Here is a 17,494-nt window from a genome sequence, read left to right as displayed (position 1 = left end):
ATTTCAATAGAATTTGCAAGATACCTGTTTGGGGTAGTCTCAATGATCCTCCTAAATCTTCGGTTAGAGATTTTTTCTCTGGTATAACTGTCGGAGACACTAGAGATATTACACAGGCTACCATGGGGAGCATTCATTTTCCTACCATGCATTACTTTGCCCTCTTCATAGGTAGATGCATTAATGGCAAGATTGAGCATTGTCACCTCTGCGCACCTGACCTTAGTATCCTTAAGAGCGCAGTAACGGGTGATAGAAGTTTCAACATGGGAACTATAATAGCAAGGAGGCTGAATAATAATGCTAAAGAAGGGGATTTCTTTGGTGGGATCTATGCCACTCTGCTACTTCTCAAACAACAGCGCCAGATTGACACGTTGACGGAGATTTGCTTGCGTTGGTTTTTCCCTTGAAGAGGAAAGGGTGATGCAGCACAGGAGCAGTAAGTATTTCCCTCAGTTTGAGAACCAAGGTATCAATCCAATAGGAGAATCTCGTCAAGTCCAGAGTACCTGCACAAACACAAAAAAACTTGCACCCAACACTATAAAGGGGTTGTGAAGATCTGAAGGTATCAATCAAGAATTTCCCTTCAAGATTGATTGCAAAGTGAGATCTGAAGGCGGAAAGTGCAACGAAGTAAAAGTGTAAGGCTGAAAATATGATGTGAAGTAGACCCGGGGGCCATAGTGTTCACTAGAGGCTTCTCTCAAAATAGCAAATATCACGGTGGGTGAACAAATTACTATAGAGCAATTAATAGAACCGCGCAAAGTCATGACGATATCTAAGGCAATGATCATAAATATAGGCATCACGTCCGAGACAAGTAGACCGATACTTTCTGCATCTACTACTATTACTCCACACATCGACCGTTATCCAGCATGCATCTAGTGTATTGAGTTCATGACGAATAGAGTAACGCCTTAAGCAAGATGACATGATGTAGAGGGATAAACTCAAACCAATGATGAAAACCCCATCTTTTTACCCTTGATGGCAACAACACGATGCATGCCTCGCTACCCCTTCTGTCACTGGGTGAGGTCACCGCACGGTATGAACCCAAAACCAAGCACTTCTCCCATTGCAAGAATCATAGATCAAGCTGGCCAAACAAAACCCACAACTCAAAAAGAATTACAAGGATATGAAATCATGCATAAGAGAGATCTGAAGAAACTCAAATAAGATTCATAGATAATCTGATCATAAATCCACAATTCATCGGATTTCGACAAACACACCGCAAAAGAAGATTACATCGGATAGATCTCCATGAAGATCATGGAGAACTTTGTATTGCAGATCCAAGAGAGAGAAGAAGCCATCTAGCTACTTGCTATGGACCCATAGGTCTATGGTGAACTACTCACGCATCATCGGAGAGGTCATGGTGTTGATGAAGAAGCCCTCCGTATCCAAATCCCCCCTCCGGCAGGGCACCAGAACGTGCCCCGGATGGGATCTTGCGGAGACATAAGCTTGCGGCGGCGGAAAAGTATTTTCGTGGCTCCCCTGATTTTTCTGGGATGTTAGGGAATATATAGGCGAAAGACCTAGGGTAGAGGAGGCCCAGGGAGCTCACAAGCCTGGGAGGCGCGCCCCCCTAGCCGCGGCTAGGGGGCTTGTGGGGTCCCTGGTGACCCCCTCCCTTGGTTCCCAAGTCTCCCGATCGTCTTCTGTTTCGGAAAAAATATTTTTGGAAGTTTCATTCCGTTTGGACTCCGTTTAAAATCCTCCTCTGAAAAGGGTCAAAAACACGGAAAAACAGGAACTGGCACTTGGCACTATGTTAATAAGTTAGTCCCAAAAAAGATATAAAAGGCATACAAAACATCCAAAGTTTGACAAGATAATAGCATGAAACCATCAAAAATGATAGAGACGTTGGAGACGTATCACACCCGCATAGAAACTTTTCTTGGAGTAACCATACGCGAAGGATATGCCCCGCTCCATACAGCTTTCCTTGATCGCACCACTTTGACACGCTATCAGTTCCTTGAGAGAGATGATGAATCCCTCCTATACCGGTTAATATTTAACCGACAGCGTGTTTTCCATATTACCCTTCCTGCTCCTGCCTTCTTTGATTTTCAGGTAAAACAGAGATATTACATAACTAGAGGAGAGGCAGAGGAGTATGAGAGGGAGGCAAAGGCTACTCGTCTCCGTGAGGCAGCTATTCAGGCAGTGGCTGCAGCGCTCCCGTACAACCCCCATTATGATTTTGGGTATCGCCCTGACCATCCATGGGAGTAGACCAACTTAGGACAAAAGCCTAAGCTTGGGGGAGTACGTGTTTCTCACCGACTTTATATTCTTGCTTACACTTTCACTTTGTTAGTCAGCGTTCACACTTTGCCACTGTATCATCCATGCTAGTTTATTTCTTTCTCTCATTTTCTTTTCGTGTGTTTGTCTAGTTTGAGAAAAACCCAAAAAGATTTTCTTGTTCTTCTTTTGCTTGTTGGGAGCTTTCCCGTGTAAATAGTTTTCTTTTTCTTTGGGTCAAGTTAGAAGACCATGATTACAATGTTTAGTGGCTCTCGCATGCATATCTGTTTATCTGTCAAAGAACCATATTACTTTGTCTTCTCCTTTATGTTTGCTTGCAGATTCCATCTTAGTCCAATGCACGAGCACACTTATTATTGTTCACATCATTCGGTCGTGCAAGTGAAAGGCAATAATGACGATATATGATGAAGTGACTGAGCCTGGAAAAGCAGGTATGAACTCGATCTATTTTTTGTTGTAAATATGACTAGCTCATCATTCAGTTTCAACTTTGTTGTGAGAGAAACATGTTTGCAATGAAAACTTAGAGATCATAGTTTTTGATGCCATGCTTAATTAGCTAGGAGCTTATAATGGTTTGTCTTGGATGCCAACATGAATTTTGAGATGACTATGATGTAGTATGGTAGGATGGTATCCTCCTTTGAATGATTCAAGTGGCTTGACTTGGCACATTGATACGTCTCCAACGTATCTATAGTTTTTGATGCTTTCATGCTATTATCCTGTCAAACTTTGGATGTTTTGTATGCCTTTTATATTTTTTGGGACTAACTTATTAACTCATTGCCAAGTGCCAGTTCCTGTTTTTTCCATGTTTTTGACCCCTTTCAGCGGAGGATTTTAAACGGAGTCCAAACGAAACGAAACTTCCAAAAAGATTTTTTCTGAAACAGAAGAAGATCGGGAACCTTGAGAACCAAGGCAGGGGGCCACCAGGGACCCCACAAGCCCCCTAGCCGCGGCCAGGGGGGCGCCTCCCAGGCTTGTGGGCTCCCTGGGCCACCTCTGCCCTAGGTCTTTCGCCAATATATTCCCATAAATTCCAGAAAAAATGAAGAGATCATCAAAGTACTTTTCCGTCGCCGCAAGCTTCTGTCTCCGCAAGATCCCATCTAGGGCACGTTCTGGTGCCCTGTCGGAGGGGGGGATTTGGATACAGAGGGCTTCTTCATCAACACCATGACCTATCCGATGATGCGTGAGTAGTTCACCATAGACCTACGGGTCCATAGCTAGTAGCTAGATGGCTTCTTCTCTCTCTTGGATCTTCAATGCAAAGTTCTCCATGATCTTCATGGAGATCTATCCGATGTAATCTTCTTTTGCGGTGTGTTTGTCGAGATCCGATGAATTATGGATTTATGATCAGATTATCTATGAATCTAATTTGAGTTTCTTCTGATCTCTCTTATGCATGATTTCATATCCTTGTAATTCTCTTCGAGTTGTGGGTTTTGTTTGGCCATCTTGATCTATGATTCTTGCAATGGGAGAAGTGCTCGGTTTTGGGTTCATACCGTGCGGTGACCTCACCCAGTGACAGAAGGGGTAGCGAGGCACGCATCATGTTGTTGCCATCAAGGGTAAAAAGATGGGGTTTTCATCATTGGTTTGAGTTTATCCCTCTACATCATGTCATCTTGCTTAAGGCGTTACTCTGTTTGTCAAGAACTCAATACACTAGATGCATGCATGATAGCGATCGATGTGTGGAGTAATAGTAGTAGATGCAGAAAGTATCGGTCTACTTGTCTCAGACGTGATGCCTATATGTATGATCATTGCCTTAGATATTGTCATGACTTTGCACGGTTCTATCAATTGCTCGACAGTAATTTGTTCACCCACCGTAATATTTGCTATTTTGAGAGAAGCCTCTAGTGAACACTATGGCCCCTGGTCTACTTCACATCATATTTTCAGCCTTACACTTTTTCTTCGTTGCACTTTCCGCCTTCAGATCTCACTTTGCAATCAATCTTGAAGGGATTGACAACCCCTTTATAGCGTTGGGTGCAAGCGCTTTTGTGCTTGTGCAGGTACTGTGGACTTGACGAGATTCTCCTACTGGATTGATACCTTGGTTCTCAAACTGAGGGAAATACTTACTGCTCCTGTGCTGCATCGCCCTTTCCTCTTCAAGGGAAAAACCAACGCAAGCTCAAGAGATGACAGAAGATTTCTGTCGCCGTAGCAGAAGAATTTCTGGCGCCGTTGCCGGGGAGGATCAAGTCAAGAACTCATCCAAGTAAGTGTCGCAAACTCATCTCTTTCATTTACCTTTTTTCCTCTCGTTTTCCTCTCCCCACTTCTGAAAAACAAAAATTTACAAAAAAATATTTGCCTTTTTCGTTTGCCTTTTTCGTTTGCCCTTTTCTCTTGCTTGCTCTTTGTTCGCTTGTGTGCTTTTTTGCTTGCTTGCTTGCTGAAGTCACCATGACTGAAAACACCAAACTTTGGGACTTCTCGAATACTAATAATAATGATTTTATTAGTACTCCGATTGCTCCCGCCACTAGTGCAGAGTCATACGAAATCAATGCCGCTTTGCTGAATCTTGTTATGAAAGAGCAATTCTCCGGCCTTCCTAGTGAAGATGCCACATCCCATCTTAATACCTTCATTGAGCTTTGCGATATGCAAAAGAAGAAAGATGTGGATAATGATGTGATTAAATTGAAGCTTTTTTCCTTTCTCGTTGCGAGATCGAGCAAAAACTTGGTTTTCGTCTTTGCCCAAAAATAGTATTGATTCTTGGAATAAGTGCAAAGATGCTTACATATCCAAGTATTTTCCGCCGGCTAAGATTATCTCTCTCCGTAATGATATCATGAATTTTAAGCAACATGATCATGAACATGTTGCACAATGTTGGGAGAGGATGAAATTGATGATTAGAAATTGTCCCGTTCATGGCTTGAGTCTTTGGATGATTATACAAATCTTCTACGCTAGCTTTAATTTCGCTTCTAGAAACATCTTGGACTCCGCCTTTGGTGGAACGTTCATGGAAATCACGTTAGGAGAAGCCACAAAACTCCTAGATAATATCATGACGAACTACTCTCAGTGGCACACTGCTACGTCGACAGAAACCTTCTGTCGTCTCTTGAGCTTGCGTTGGTTTTCCCTTGAAGAGGAAAGGGTGATGCAGCACAGGTGCAGTATGTATTTCCCTCAGTTTGAGAACCAAGGTATCAATCCAGTAGGAGAATCTCATCAAGTCCAGAGTACTTGCACAAACACAAAGAGCTTGCACCCAACGCTATAAAGGGGTTGTCAATCCCTTCAAGATTGATTGCAAAGTGAGATCTGAAGGCGGAAAGTGCAACGAAGAAAAAGTGTAAGGCTGAAAATATGGTGTGGAGTAGACCCCGGGGCCATAGTGTTCACTAGAGGCTTCTCTCAAAATAGCAAATATCACGGTGGGTGAACAAATTACCGTCGAGCAATTGATAGAACCGCGCAAAGTCATGACGATATCTAAGGAAATGATCATACATATAGGCATCACGTCCGACACAAGTAGACCGATACTTTCTGCATCTACTACTATTACTCCACACATCGACCGCTATCTAGCATGCATCTAGTGTATTGAGTTCATGACGAACAGAGTAACGCCTTAAGCAAGATGACATGATGTAGAGGGATAAACTCAAACCAATGATGAAAACCCCATCATTTTACCCTTGATGGCAACAACACGATGCATGCCTCGCTACCCCTTCTGTCACTGGGTGAGGTCACCGCACGGTATGAACCCAAAACCAAGCACTTCTCCCATTGCAAGAATCATAGATCTAGTTGGCCAAACAAAACCCACAACTCGAAGAGAATTACAAGGATATGAAATCATGCATAAGAGAGATCAGAAGAAACTCAAATAAGATTCATAGATAATATGATCATAAATCCACAATTCATCGGATCTTGACAAACACACCGCAAAAGAGGATTACATTGGATAGATCTCCATGAAGATCATGGAGAACTTTGTATTGAAGATCCAAGAGAGAGAAGCCATCTAGCTACTAGCTATGGACCCGTATGTCTATGGTGAACTACTCACGCATCATCGGAGAGGTCATGGTGTTGATGAAGAAGCCCTCCATATCCGAATCCCCCTCCGACAGGGCACCAGAACATGCCCCAGATGGGATCTTGCGGAGGCAAAAGCTTGCGGCGGCAGAAAAGTACTTTCAACGATCTCCTGATTTTTTCTGGGATTTTAGGGAATTTATAGGCGAAAGACCTAGGGCAGAGGAGGCCCAGGGACCCCACAAGCCTAGGAGGCACGGGCCCCCTGGCCGCGGCTAGGGGGCTTGTGGGGTCCCTGGTGGCCCCGTGCCCTGATTCTTAGGCTTCTCGATCTTTTTCTGTTTCGGAAAAAATCTTTTTGGCAGTTTCTTTCCGTTTGGACCCCGTTTAAAATCCTCCTCTGAAAGGGGTCAAAAACATGGACAAAACAGGAACTCGCACTTGACACTGAGTTAATAAGTTAGTCTCAAAAAAGATATAAAAGGCATACAAAACATCCAAAGTTTGACAAGATAATAACATGAACCCATAAAAAATTATAGATACGTTGGAGACGTATCAAGCATCCCCAAGCTTAACTCCTGCTCGTCCTCGAGTAGGGAAGTGATAAAGAATGAATTTTTGATGTGGAATGCTACCTAGCATAGTTGTCCTTTGCAACTTCTTTCGTGTGACATGAATGTTCAGATCCATAAGATTCAAAACAATAGTTTGCTATTGACATGAAAACAATAATACTTCAAGCAAACTAGCAAGGTAATCATGAATTTTTGATGTGGAATGCTACCTAGCATAGTTGTCCTTTGCAACTTCTTTCGTGTGACATGAATGTTCAGATCCGTAAGATTCAAAACAATAGTTTGCTATTGACATGAAAACAATAATACTTCAAGCAAACTAGCAAGGTAATCATGAACTTTCAAAATAACAATGCCAATGAAAGTTATCCCTACAAAATCATATAGTCTGGCTATGCTCCATCATCCTCACACAACTAATGTAAATCATGCACAACCCAGGTATTGGCCAACTAATTGTTTTCGCACTCTTACTTTCTCAAACTTTTTATAACTATCACGCAATACATGAGCGTGAGCCATGGATATAGCACTATAGGTGAAATAGAGTGTGGTGGTGGTTGTGAGACAAAAAGGAGGAGATGGTCACATTGACTCGGCGTATCAAAGGGCTATGGAGATGCCCATTAATAGATATCAATGTGAATGAGTAGGGATTTCCATACAGAGGATGCACTAGAGCTATAAGTATGTGAAAGCTCAAAAGGAGAACTAGTGGGCGTGCATCCAAGTTGCTTGCTCACGAAGACCTAGGGCAATTTTGAGGAAGCCAATCATTGGAATATACAAGCCAAGTTATATAATGAAGATTCCCACTCGCATATGGTAGTGACGAAACGAGAGGCTCTCAAAGAACATGGTGCTATTATGAAGCACAAGTGTGGAAAAAGATAGTAGTATTGTCCCTTCTCTCTTTTTCTATCTTTTTTTTTATTTGGGCTCTTAGGCCTCCTATTTTTCTATTTCCCTTTTTTTTTATTTGGGCTCTTTGGCCTCTTTTATTTATTTCCTCACATGGGACAATGCTCTAATAATGACGATCATCACACTTTTATTTACTCACAGCTCAAAGCTTACAAATGACTCTATAGGAAATGCCTCCGGCAGTGTACCAGGATGTGCAACGATCTAGCTTGGCGTATGACGTTGAAACATCTCGCTAGCTATCTTATGATCATGCAATGGCAATATGAGAGTGACGACACAAGTCATGAGACGGACCGGTGGGAGTTGCATGACAATATATCTTGAAATGGGTATGAAAATGCCATAGTAGGTAGGTATGGTGGCTGTCTTGAGGAAAGACATATGGTGGGTTTGTGCACCGGCGAGAATTGTGCGGCACTAGAGAGGCTAGCAATGGTGGAAGGTGAAAGTGCATCTATACCATGGACTCACATTAGTCATGAAGAACTCACATACTTGTTGCGAAAGTTTTTATTAGTACTCGAAACAAAGTGCTAAACGCATACTCCTAGGGGAAGGGTTGGTAGGTGTTAACCATCACGCGATCCCGACCTCAACACAAAGGATGACAATCAATAGATCAATTATGCTCCGACTTCCTAACGTAGCGGTTCACCATACGTGCATGCTACGGGAATCACTAACTTCAACACAAGTATTTCTAGATTCACAACACCCTACTAACATAACTCTTAATATTACCAAATCCACGTCTCAAAACTAATTGAGAGGAATCAAGACTTCTCTTTCTACTAAATGCACATGAAGATGGAGGTTTTTGTATCCTCTTTGGATACCCATCACCTTTGGGACTAATTTCATAGCATAAGCCAACTACCAAGTCACGCACCGCCGTGGTCTAAAAGATCTAAGTGAAGCACATAGAGAAAAATTATCTAGCTCAAAAGAAATAAGTGAAGCACTATGAGCATTCTAGCAAAATCATGATGAGTGCATGTCTCTCTCTAAAGGGGTGCAGTAAGGATGACTGTGACACAACAAAAATAAAAGACTCCTAAGATACAAGACGCTCCAAGCAAAACACATATCATGTGGTGAATAAAAATATAGCTCCAAGTAACGTTACCGATGGATTGAGGACGAAAGAGGGGATGCCTTCCCGGGGCATCCCCAAGCTTAGGCTTTTTGGTGTCCTTGAATTTGGCTTGGGATGCCTTGGGAATCCCCAAGCTTGAGCCCTTTCCACTCCTTATCTCTTTGTCCATGAGAACATCACCCAAAACTTGAAAACTTCACAACACAAAACTTAAACAGAAACTCGTGATAACATTAGCACAAGAAAACAAACTACCACCACTTTAGGTATTGTAGCAATCTTGATTTCTATTTATATTGGTGTTGGGATACTGTATTCTCACTTTTCCATGGCTAGTACCCCCCCCCCCCGATACTAACCATAGTTTCATCAAAACAAGCAACAAACTCAACAAAAACAGAATCTGTCAAAAACAGACCAGTCTATAGCAATCTGTATACTTCGTATACTTCTGGTACCTCAAAAATTCTGAACAATTACGACTGCCTGGGCAAAAGGCATATCAACCAGCAGCAAAAAGAATCAACTCAAAAGCTCTTTCTGAATAAAAATGAAAAATCATCTCGTGAGCGAAAAGTTTATGTCTTTTTCCAGCACGATCAAACAACCATCACCAAGACTAGTCATAAAGGTATTGCTTGGCTCAAACAGAAAAAGAAACACAATAGACACAATCATAACAGAATTATGATGGTGTGGACGCAACAAAACAGAAAGGAAAAGATAAATTCATTGGGTTTCCTCCCAACAAGCGCTATTGTTTAACGCCCTTAGCTAGGCATAAGGATTTTAATGATGCTCACATAAAAGATAGCAATCGGACACGAAGAGAGCATCATGAAACATGTGAAAATCACATCTAAGTCTAACATACTTCCTATGCATAGGCATTTTATAGGAAAACAGATTGTCAAGACAACCAATAGTTGCCATATGCAAGGAAGAAGAAAGAGACAATAGCAATCTCCACATAACAAGAGGTAACTTGGTAACAAGAAAGTTTCTACCACAATATTTTCCTCGCTCATAGCAATTACATGTGGGATCATAATCAAATTTAACAAAATAGCTATCAAAGGATATTATTTTCATGATCCACATGCATGCAAAGTTGACGCTCTTAAAAAATAGTGGGATTATCATCGACTAAAGTCATGCCTTCTCCAAACCCACTTTCAATATTATTGTAAATATTAGTGCAACAAGTAGTGGACATAGCTAAATTAGCATCCCCAAGCTTAGGGTTTTGCATAATTTTAGCATGATTGTCATTAATAGAAGTTATAATGAAATCATTGCAATCATGCTTTTCATTCAAGGAGCCCTCGTGAATCATTTCATAAATTTCTTCATCACGATTTTCAGATTCACGCATCTCAAGGAAAACTCCATAGAGAAAGTCAAGTGCACTCAACTCACTAGCAATCGGTTCGACATAATTGGATCTCTTAAAGAGATTAGCAAGTGGATGAGGATCCATATCACTAGATATTCAGCAAGCGAAGATGCAAGCATATTGAGGGCACAAAGCACACAAGCAAAGGAAAGGCAAACGAAAAAGGCAAACGAAGAAAAGGACAAATATTTTGTTTTTGTAATTTTTTTGTTTTTCAGAAGTGGGGGAGAGGAAAACGAGAGGCAAAAAAGGTAAATGCAAGAGATGAGTTTGTGACACTTACTTGGATGAGTTCTTGACTTGATCCTCCCCGACAACGGCGCTAGAAATCCTTCTGCTACGTCGACAGAAACCTTCTGTCGTCTCTTGAGCTTGCGTTGGTTTTCCCTTGAAGAGGAAAGGGTGATGCAGCACAGGTGCAGTATGTATTTCCCTCAGTTTGAGAACCAAGGTATCAATCCAGTAGGAGAATCTCATCAAGTCCAGAGTACTTGCACAAACACAAAGAGCTTGCACCCAACGCTATAAAGGGGTTGTCAATCCCTTCAAGATTGATTGCAAAGTGAGATCTGAAGGCGGAAAGTGCAACGAAGAAAAAGTGTAAGGCTGAAAATATGGTGTGGAGTAGACCCCGGGGCCATAGTGTTCACTAGAGGCTTCTCTCAAAATAGCAAATATCACGGTGGGTGAACAAATTACCGTCGAGCAATTGATAGAACCGCGCAAAGTCATGACGATATCTAAGGAAATGATCATACATATAGGCATCACGTACTGGGTGAGGTCATCGCACGGTATGAACCCAAAACCAAGCACTTCTCCCATTGCAAGAATCATAGATCTAGTTGGCCAAACAGAACCCACAACTCGAAGAGAATTACAAGGATATGAAATCATGCATAAGAGAGATTAGAAGAAACTCAAATAAGATACATAGATAATCTGATCATAAATCCACAATTCATCGGATCTCGACAAACACACCGCAAAAGAAGATTACATCAGATGGATCTCCATGAAGATCATGGAGAACTTTGTATTGAAGATCCAAGAGAGAGAAGAAGCCATCTAGCTACTAGCTATGGAACCGTAGGTCTATGGTGAACTACTCACGCATCATTGGAGAGGTCATAGTGTTGATGAAGAAGGCCTCCATATCCGAATCCCCCTCTGGTAGGGCACCAGAACGTGTCCGAGATGGGATCTTGCGGAGACAGAAGCTTGCGGCGGCGGAAAAGTACTTTCGATGATCTCCTGATTTTTTCTGGGATTTTAGGGAATTCATAGGCGAAAGACCTAGGGCAGAGGAGGCCCAGGGAAGCCACAAGCCTAGGAGACGCGGCCCCCTGGCCATGGCTTGGGGGCTTGTGGGGTCCCTGGTGGCCCCCTGCCCTGATTCTGAGGCTTCCCAATCTTTTTCTATTTCGGAAAAAATCTTTATGGCAGTTTCGTTCCGTTTGGACTCCGTTTAAAACCCTCCTCCGAAAGGGGTCAAAAACATGGAGAAAACAAGAACTGGCACTTGGCACTGAGTTAATAAGTTAGTCTCAAAAGAGATATAAAAGGCATACAAAACATCCAAAGTTTGACAAGATAATAGCATGAAACCATCAAAAATTATAGATACGTTGGAGACGTATCACACACTGAAAGGTCACCTACTGGTAAGAAGGTACACGCTATAGAAGAAATTAACTCGTTGAGTGCTAATATGGATGAGTTAATGAATTTGGTTGCTAGTAGAAGTGCTCCTTTAGATCCTAATGATATGCCCTTGTCTTCCTTGATTGAGAATAGCAACGCTAGCTTGGACGTTAATTTTGTTGGTCGGAATAATTTTGGTAACAACAATGCTTTTAGAGGAAACTATGTTCCTAGGCCTTTTCCTAGTAACTCCTCTAATAACTTTGGCAACTCCTACAACAATACTCATGGAAATTACAATAGATTACCCTCTGATCTAGAGAGTAATACCAAAGAGTTTATTAACTCACAAAAGATTTTCAATGCGTCCATAGAGGAAAAACTACTCAAAATTGACGATTTGGCTAGGAGCGTTGATAGAATGTCTAGTGATATTGATGCTTTGAAAGTTAGATGTGCTCCTCCCAAGATCAATACGGATGAAACTTTGAAAGCTATGCGTGTTTGCATGAGTGAGAGCAAAGAATGAACCGCCCAAATTCGTGCTAGACATGAATGGCTTAAAAAGGCGTGTTCTCGTGATAAAAATCACGAAGATCTTAAAGTGCTTGGTGTGACTCCCATTGAATCTTTGTTTTCTTGGGTCAAACCTAATAATGATGGGGCTGGATATGAATCCACTTTGGTTGAAAAACGCCCCAATGATTCAGAGTCCATCTATCTTGATGCTAAAAGCATTGAAAGTGGAGTAGAAGATATTAAAACCTTGAGTAGTAATGAAATTACTACTTTGGATTTCAAGGAATTCAATTATGATAGTTGCTTCTTGATTGAATGCATTTCCTTGATGCAATCCATGCTAAACTCTCCACACGCTTATAGCCAAAACAAGGCCTTTACCGATCATATCGTCGAAGCTATGATAAAATATCTTGAAGAGAAACTTGAATTGGAAGTATCTATACCTAGAAAGCTTCATGATGAGTGGGAACCTACTATCAAAATCAAAATCAAAAACTATGAATGCAATACTTTTTGTGATTTGGGTGCTAGTGTTTCCGCGATTCCAAAGTTTTTATGTGATGTTCTGGGTTTTAATGAGATTGAGGAGTGTTCTCTTAATTTGCATCTTGCAGATTCTACTGTCAAGAAACCCATGGGAAGGATCAATGATGTTCTTATTATTGCAAATAGGAACTACGTACCCGTGGATTTCATTGTGCTTGACATTGATTGCAATCCTACATGCCCTATCATTCTTGGTAGACCTTTCCTAAGGACTATTGGTGCTATCATCGATATGAAGGAAGGGAATATTAGATTTAAATTTACTTTAAAGAAGGGTATGGAACACTTTCCTAGAAATAAAATAAGATTGCCTTATGAATCCATGATGACAACTACTTATGGTTTGAGCACCAAGGACGACGATACATGATTCTATCGCTTTATGCCTAGATAAGGGCGTTAAACAATATCGCTTGTTGGGAGACAACCCAATGAATTTATGTTTTTCTTTCTGTTTTTTTGTGTCCACACTATCATAACTCTGTTTTGATTGTGTCTTTTGTGTTTCTTTTTGTGTTTGAGCCAAGCAAAACCTTTATGACTAGTCTTGGTGATGGTTGTTTGATCCTGCTGGAAAAAGACAGAAACTTTTCGCTCACGACATTATTTTTCATTTTTATTCAGAAAGAGCTTTTGAGTTGATTCTTTTTTCTGCTGGTTGATATGCCTTTTTCCCAGGCAGTCGTAATTTTTCTGAATTTTTGAGGGACCAGAAGTATACGAAGTATACAGATTGCTACAGACTGGTATGTTTTTGACAGATTCTGTTTTTGTTGAGTTGGTTGCTTGTTTTGATGAAACTATGGATAGTATCGGGGGGGGGGGGGTACTAGCCATGGAAAAGTGAGAATACAGTAATCCAACACCAATATAAATAGAAATCAAGATTGCTACAGTAGCTAAAGAGTTGGTAGTTTGTTTTCTTGTGCTAATGTTATCACAAGTTTCTGTTTAAGTTTTGTGTTGTGAAATTTTCAAGTTTTGGGTGATGTTCTCATGGACAAATAGATAAGGAGTGGAAAGAGCTCAAGCTTGGGGATTCCCAAGGCATCCCAAGCCAAATTCAAGGACACCAAAAAGCCTAAGCTTGGGGATGCCCCGGGAAGGCATCCCCTCTTTCGTCTTCAATCCATCGGTAACATTACTTGGAGCTATATTTTTTTTCACCACATAATATGTGTTTTGCTTTGAGCGTCTTGTATCGTAGGAGTCTTTTCTTTTTTTTGTGTCACAATCATCCTTTCTGCACACCCTTTGAGAGAGACATGCACTCATCGTGATTTTGCGAGAATGCTCATAGTGCTTCACTTATATCTTTTGAGCTAGATAATTTTGCTCTATGTGCTTCACTTAGATCTTTTAGAGAACGGTGGTGCGTGACTTGGTAGTTGGATTGTGCTATGAAAGTAGTCCCCAAAGGTGATAGGTACCCAAAGAGGATACAAAAACCTCCATCTTCATGTGCATTGAGTAGAAAGAGAAGTTTTGATTCCTCTCAATTAGTTTTGAGACGTGGATCTGGTAATATTAAGAGTTATGTTAGTAGGTTGTTGTGAATCTAGAAATACTTGTGTTGAAGTTAGTGATTCCCGTAGCATGCACGTATGGTGAACCGCTATGTTAGGAAGTCAGAGCATAATTGATCTATTGATTGTCATCTTTTCTGTTGTGGTCGGGATCGCGCGATGGTTAACACCTACCAACCCTTCCCCTAGGAGTATGCGTTTAGCACTTTGTTTCGATTACTAATAAAAACGTTAGCAACAAGTATGTGAGTTCTTCATGACTAATATGAGTCCATGGTATAGATGCACTTTCACCTTCCACCATTGCTAGCCTCTCTAGTGCCGCACAATTCTCGCCGGTGCACAAACCCACCATACGCCTTCCTCAAAACAGCCACCATACCTACCTACTATGGCATTTTCATACCCATTCCGAGATATATTGCCATGCAACTCCCACCGTTCCGTCTCATGACTTGTGCCGTCACTCTCATATTGCCATTGCATGATCGTAAAATAGCTAGCGAGATGTTTCAACGTCATACGCCAAGCTAGATCGTTGCACATCCCGGTACACTGCCGGAGGCTTTTCCTAAAGAGTCATCTTGCTTAAGGCGTTACTCTGTTCGTCATGAACTCAATACACTAGATGCATGATGGATAGCGGTCGATGTGTGGAGTAATAGTAGTAGATGCAGAAAGTATCGGTCTACTTGTCTCGGACGTGATGCCTATATGTATGATCATTGCCTTAGATATCGTTATGACTTTGCGCGGTTCTATCAATTGCTCGACAGTAATTTTTCACCCAGCGTAATATTTGCTATTTTGAGAGAAGCCTCTAGTGAACACTATGGCCCCGGGTCTACTTCACATCAAATTTTCAGCCTTACACTTTTTTCTTCGTTGCACTTTCCGCCTTCAGATCTCACTTTGCAATCAATCTTGAAGGGATTGACAACCCCTTTATAGCGTTGGGTGCAAGCTCTTTTGTGTTTGTGCAGGTACTCTGGACTTGACGAGATTCTCCTACTGGATTGATACCTTGGTTCTCAAACTGAGGGAAATACTTACTGCTCCTGTGCTGCATCGCCCTTTCCTTTTCAAGGGAAAAACCAACGCAAGCTCAAGAGACGACAGAAGATTTCTGTCGCCATAGCACACATGTTCACGCATGTAGTTTAAAAAATCAACATAGCCTCTATGATATTCATGTTCATGGTGATTTATGTCCTACTCATGCTTGCACTCAATTTTGGTTAATCTCAATGCATTTTGATGACTGTTGTCGCTCTCTAGTTGGTCGCTTCCTAGTCTTTTGCTAGCTTTCACTTGTACTAAGCGGGAATACTGCTTGTGCATCCACTTCCATAAACCCAAAGTTGTTCCATATGAGTCCACCATACCTACCTATATGCGGTATCTACCTGCCGTTCGAAGTAAATTTGCATGTGCCACTCTTTAATCCTTCAAGAAATAATCTGTTTTGCATGCCCGAACCGCTCATGTGGTGACAGGGGGCTATCAGTATCTTCCATGCTAGGTGTGTTATCCTCGATATGTGTTTATTCACTATCATTCACGAGAAAGGGGCCGCTAATTGGAATGCCCAGTTCCATGCTGAAATCGAAAGGATAATTGCAAACAAAACTCCCCCTGGATTGATGTTGGTATGGACGGCACCCGAGTATACGGCTAGTCGTGGAGTGTGATTGATTGGTGGTGGTGGAGTCAAAACTTTACTTTTCTGTTTGAGAACTCTTGGTCATTGCGTTGACAATGAAAGCATGCCACCCAAAATTATTATCTCTGTTTTCAAAGCTTGAGCTCTAGCACCTCTGCAAATCAATGCTCCCCTCTGCGAAGGGCCTGTCTATTTATGTTTCTGTTGAGTCATCCTTTTCTTATAAAAAACACCAATTAGAGAGAACCTCTGTCATTTTTATGCTTTGCTTTTAACTATGATTCAGTATGAATGTGACTGGATCTTCTTTGCCATGAATTACAATGTTTAGTCAGCCCTTGGTCTTTGAAGGTGCTCTGCATTTATGTTTTGCGGTCTCAGAAAGAGCTAGCGAGATACCATCTATTCGTACTGCTTCATGATTGTTTTGATTGAAGTGTTGACATTTGAAACTTATAATTATTTGCTTGCTAGTTGATTATGCCATTGATTTGAGTTTACCGTGAGACCTATATGTCATTTGCTTATGTGGTTAGCTTGTGATCTAGCTGAAATTCTGGATATGAGTTAGACATAGTTGCAACAACAAGATCAAACAGAGTTCGTAAAAGTTTTTCTTTTGTCTCTTTCAGTTTGTCAACTAAATTGCTCGAGGACAAGCAAGGTTTTAAGCTTGGGGGAGTTGATACGTCTCCGTCGTATCTACTTTTCCAAACTCTTTTGCCCTTGTTTTGGAGTCTAATTTGCATGATTTGAATGGAACTAACCCGGACTAATGCTGTTTTCAGCAGAATTGCCATGGTGTTGTTTTTGCGCAGAAATAAAAGTTCTGGGAATGACGTGGAAATTTACAGGGATTTTTTGTGGAATATAAAAAAAATACTAGCGCAAGAATCAACGGAGGAAGTGGAGCGTGGAGCCCACAAGCGCACCAGGCGCACCCCCTGGCCGCGCATGGCAGGCTTGTGGGGGCCACGTTGCTCCACCACCTCCAATCTTAGCTCTATTTAGTCCCTTTCATCCGGAAAAAAAATCAGGAAGAAGAGTTCATCACGTTTTACGATACGGAGGCACCGCCACCTACTGTTCTTCCTCTAGAGGGCAGATCTGGAGTCCGTTCTGGGCTCCGGAGAGGGGAGATCGTCACCATCGTCATCACCAACCTTTCTTCATCGCCAATTCCATGATGCTCTTCACCGTTCGTGAGTAATCTCATCATAGGCTTGCTAGACGGTGATGGGTTAG

The sequence above is a fragment of the Hordeum vulgare genome, chromosome 1H, assembly GCF_904849725.1.
Source record: "Hordeum vulgare subsp. vulgare chromosome 1H, MorexV3_pseudomolecules_assembly, whole genome shotgun sequence".
Classification (NCBI taxonomy): domain Eukaryota; kingdom Viridiplantae; phylum Streptophyta; class Magnoliopsida; order Poales; family Poaceae; genus Hordeum; species Hordeum vulgare.
This window is presented reverse-complemented; position numbering follows the sequence as displayed.